This window comes from Eschrichtius robustus, chromosome 13 (assembly GCF_028021215.1).
Source record: "Eschrichtius robustus isolate mEscRob2 chromosome 13, mEscRob2.pri, whole genome shotgun sequence".
In the NCBI taxonomy this organism is placed as follows: Eukaryota; Metazoa; Chordata; class Mammalia; order Artiodactyla; family Eschrichtiidae; genus Eschrichtius; species Eschrichtius robustus.
In genome coordinates, this window is record NC_090836.1 from 18,105,805 (window position 1) to 18,110,823 (window position 5,019).

Consider the following 5,019-nt stretch of genomic DNA (forward strand, 5'->3'; position numbering starts at 1 on the left):
CTCCCCTCGGCTCGCTCAATGCCCTTCAAGGACAAGGGCTCAAATGTGCCCACGCCCTCCCTCGGCCCAGTTGAGGGGGTCACCTTCTGGCCGCTAAGGCGGCCTCGCTCTCAGCCAGTCTCAAGGCGGCTCACAGACTTTTCCACACAGAGGCTGCGTTATTTCTAAACCCTGACCACCTTTGACCCTTTTGGACTCTCACGCTCTTGTTTGGATAAGTTTAGTCCCAATAGAAGTAAATTTCTGTTTTGCATTCCACGTCAACTTCAGGGGACCACTGTTCTGAGCTGAGATGCTGGTGGTGTGTTCGTTCCCCTGGAATAAAACTGCTGCTTCTGGATGTTTTTTTAAAATAAAATCAGATTTTCATTTCTCGTCATCTTCGATATAACGTTTATTTGATGCAAGGGTTTTTCCCACCTTAACTCAGCAAATATACAACAACTACCTACTAGTTGCCCGCGAAACCAGTGAGGCCTAGGGCCTGCCTTCTGAAGTTCTCTACCAATCTGTACGGTCTCAGGGGCAGATAATGGGGCCACCAGTAAAATGCAGTTTCTCTTTTAGTCCCTGAGCGACTCCAAAGCTGCATGTTGCCATTCGTCTCTGTGTCTCCAGCACCCAGCCCAGTGCCTCGTACCTCAATACGGTGTCGATGAATGAGTGAATGAATAAATGAATGATGAATGAATGACTAAGCAGGTGAAGGTATCTTAAAGATTCGGCTTCAGTTGTGTGTGTCTTTATTAAAATGCTTTCAGGTATAGCAATCTCACAAACCCCCTGTATTTGAAAGGGATTTTTTTGCTAGTGTATTTATTTATTTATTTTTGGTAAAGGGCCATAAATCCTATGCCTTAATTTCATCTCAGTGTCAAGCATGGAAGGTACAAAAATGGATATATCACTATGCCTATTGAGATGCTCCCAGTTCCTAGGAGATAGACAAGCAGGCAGACTCTTTCAATTACAACACAATGTGATGTGGTAACAGAGATTTGGCTAAAATACAATAAAAATTCAAAGAGAACAGCCACCGGACTTCCCTGGTGGTGCAGTGGTTAAGAATCCGCCTGCCAATGCAGGGGACATGGTTCGATCCCTGGTCCAGGAAGACCCCACATGCCGAAGAAACTAAGCCCGTGCGCCACAACTACTGAAGCCCGCACGCCTACAGCCTGTACTCTGCAACAAGAGAAGCCACTGCAATGAGAAGCCCGCACACTGCAACAAAGAGTAGCCTCAGCTCACCACAGCAAGAGAAAGCCCACGTGGAGCAAAGAAGACCCAACACAGCCAAAAAAAGGGGGGAGGGGACAGCCACTGAGAAAAGGGGTGTCTAGAGGAATTGGTAAACCTCAAACTCCAGAATTACAGATGCCAGTTAGTGGGGACTTCAATGACCCTAAAGGCACAGTCTAGTTACAAATTGAAGCATGATGATCAGGGGGAGGAAGGGCTTGATGGATAACCTCAAATGTATTATTACATTCGTCTTGAATCCAAGTTTGAAGCAAGATGAGCAAGTCGCTCTAGCAAGAAATGTAGAAGCCACCCTAGATCATTCTCACCTGCTTTCCAAAACAGTCACTCTACATCTCCTGTAGACTTCTAAATATCTCTGCAGTTTTTCCTTCTTGCCACCCCTGCTACTGTGTATCTTTGGGAGGGAAAGGGGACAGGAAAAAAAAAGAAGAATAAATATTTCTTTCCTCCACCCTCATTTCCATCCCCTCCACAATCAGTTACTAATCTGATTGATCGAACTGAGTTCTCCATCTGCAGCTCTGAATGCCAGGACAGCACGTACTACCTGCCTCAGAGATTTTTGAGAATTGTATAACCAGGGGAGTTATTTTTTTCAGTATGAAGTGTGAAAGACAATTTTATATACGATTCATACAATATACTCCCCTGATGGTGTTCATGACATGCTACCCCAAAATATGGTACCTTGGCATTTTGAATATCTTAAGCTGAAGGGGTTTGAGGAAACAGCAGGAGCAGGAAGCTTATTCTGATCTCCCCTCCCCCTACTTCACCCTTCTTCCCTGAGAGCAGGAGATAAATTTCCCATGTGAAATGTACCCTCCCTGCACCAGGAGGAAGGGAAGTCTGTATAAACAAACTTTGTTAAAACTAACCTTTATCTTTCCAGCTACTTCTTTACCATTTACTACCCCTAACCCAAACCCCCCTGTCTTGTCAAATTCTTCACAAATTTATTGTTTCTTTGTCTAAAAGATATAAAAGTTCCCTCCTCTGGTCACTTCTTTAGGGCTTCATTCTTTTGTGAGGGGTCCCATGTACATATAAAAATTTAATAAAATTTGTACGCTTTTCTCTTGTTAATCTGTCTTTGTCAGTTTGCTTTTCAGACCCAGCCAGGGACCCTTAAAGGATGGAGAAAAAGTTTCTTCTCCCTTACACCCTATAGCATTCCATTCTTTAAGAAATCATTCTGGGTTGGTAAATATGCCTTGGAGGGTGGGACACCCCAGTTCCACTAGAACAGAAGCTCGTGTGCTCAGGACCCCTCCAAACCTCCCGCATTCATCTGTATTGTTCATAATATCCTTTATAATAAACTGGCCAATGTGTAAGTGTTTTCTCTGAGTTCTGTGAGCTGCTCTAGCAAATTAATCCAACCCAAGGAGGGGGTTGTAGAAACCTCTGATCTATAGCCAGTCAGTCAGAAGCACAGTAGAAACCTGGGCTTGTGGGCTGGTGTCTGAAGTGTGGTAGTCTTGTGGGACTGAGCCCTTAACCCATGGGATCTGATGCCATCTCCAGGTAGACAGTCTGAGAACTGTGTTAAATTTGTGGGATGCCCAGTCACTGCAGACTGAAAATTGAAGAACTGCTTGGTGTCATGGAAAAAGCCTTACAGGCAGTGAATGCTAAACCAGTCCATTTAGAGATACAGCTTAAAAATTGCCAGAAATCTGGATACAAAACTGAAAGTGAGTCAAAAATCATCAAAAGAGATTATTTCTTTCAAAAAATAATTATTGAAACATATATAATTCAAAAAATATGATTATTTCTTTCCAAAAATGTTTATTGAAACATAAATATATGACAGGCATGGACAAGATCATAGATAATAAACAAGTTAATAAAAAATAATAGGACAAAGAATATAAGCCCATTAATATACAATTGCTTTATCTGGACTTTTCCTGCCTGTGGGTCTTTGTGAATGATTTATGTGCCATGAGAAAGCCTACTTCTGAGGGTAGAGTGCTTTGCTTCTATAGTAAATCACCCCAAACTGCTGTTTTGTTTTGTTTTGTTCACATCTTGTGCCTTAAAAAAAAAAAAAAAAAAAAAAAAACTCCTGTTGTCAGACTATCAACTATTTTAAAAACCAAATTCATAGAATTTTAGAATGGAATAGGAGTTTTGACATAATCTAACCCAAATGAATACCCAGAGTTTGAGTGACTGGCCTCAAGTTACTCTGTGAGTTAAGAATAGGACCAGAAACAGCTTTGGTCTTGCCGCTATCTGTGCGTCTGCCTGTGGGAATTCTTTTAATTCTGTTTTTCTGCTTTTGTTCTTCTGTGTTCATGAAACCAGATTAATCTTATTAGAACTATAAATTCCTTTAGAGTATTTTATTCATCTTTTTATCTCCAAGTAACATAGTATCTGACAAGATACTTGTGTTTCTCCCAGCTAGATATTTGTTAACCTTGGGGCACTATATGAGCAAGGATTTAAGAAGCATCCCTGGATTCAGACTCTTTTACACACACACACAAACACACACACACAAGCATATATATATATATATATATGTATTTACATGATTTTTGCCATTTTTCTTTATTTCCCAATTCTTAGGCATGTTTCAGATAGGCTCCTTGAAGCTGAGTTTCTGCTTGGTGGGTTGTCACTCAAGTTGATACTATAATAGCAATATTTGCTTATAAAATGAAGAACCGATGTTGGTGGGTATCTCTAACTACAAGAAACAAATGTGGCCAGGGAGAGACATCGTGACAGTGGGGAAAGAAGAAAATTGAAGGTTTAATTGTCCAGCCATTCACTGGATAGTTGTAACTTGGAGTGCCTTTTCTGTGTACATATCAGCTGTTCCTTTTCAAAGGGAGGTAATGATATTCTGAGTTATACAAGTAGCTTTGAAATGACCTATGTTGGAATCTAGTTGGGTATGGACTAGTTTGTCCTAAGAAGCATGGGGCCCCTTAGTGTACCTGAATGATAGATGTTTAATTTTATTTTTATTACTTATTTTTGCCTGTGTTGGGTCTTCATTGCTGCGTGCAGGCTTTCTCTAGTTGCGGTGAGCAGGGGTTACTTTTCATTGTGGTGCACGGGCTTCTCATTGCGGTGGCTTCTCTTGTTGTGGAGCACGGGCTCTAGGTGTGCGGGCTTCAGTAATTGTGGCATGCAGGCTCAGTAATTGTGATACACGGGCCCTAGAGCACAGGGGCTTCAGTAGTTGCGGCACGTGGGCTCAGTAGTTGTGGAGTGCAGGCTCTAGGGTGCGCAGGCTTCAGGGGTTGTGGTGCACGGGCTTAGTGGCTCTGCAGCTTGTGGGATCTTCCGGGAACAGGGATCGAACCTGTGTCCCCTGCATTGGCAGGCGGATTGTTAACCACTGTGCCACCAGGGAAGTCCCGGAATGACAGATGTTTAGAAGTGATGTTGTTGGTAACAGACTCCTGGGTTCCAACCAAAGAGCATGCATGCATTTTTACTTCTCTTGTCCTTGGAGGTTGTTTTCTCTGGGTGTCTGAAAAACATCAGTGGATAACTCTTTGACTAACCATGTCCCACTCACGGAAAAATGCTCCTCTGCTGGGAGAGGGGATAAATCTTTGGAAAGCACCTCTGGTAACTCTTGCCTTGGTAAGAGTTTGCTCCAGTTAAGGTGATATTGAGAAGAAAATATTCACACAGAGTGAATTATACACCAGATAAGAGCTCACAATTTTTGCCTGAAGGTGACCTTTCAGGCTGGCCAGCTACAGCAGAGCCAATCAGAAA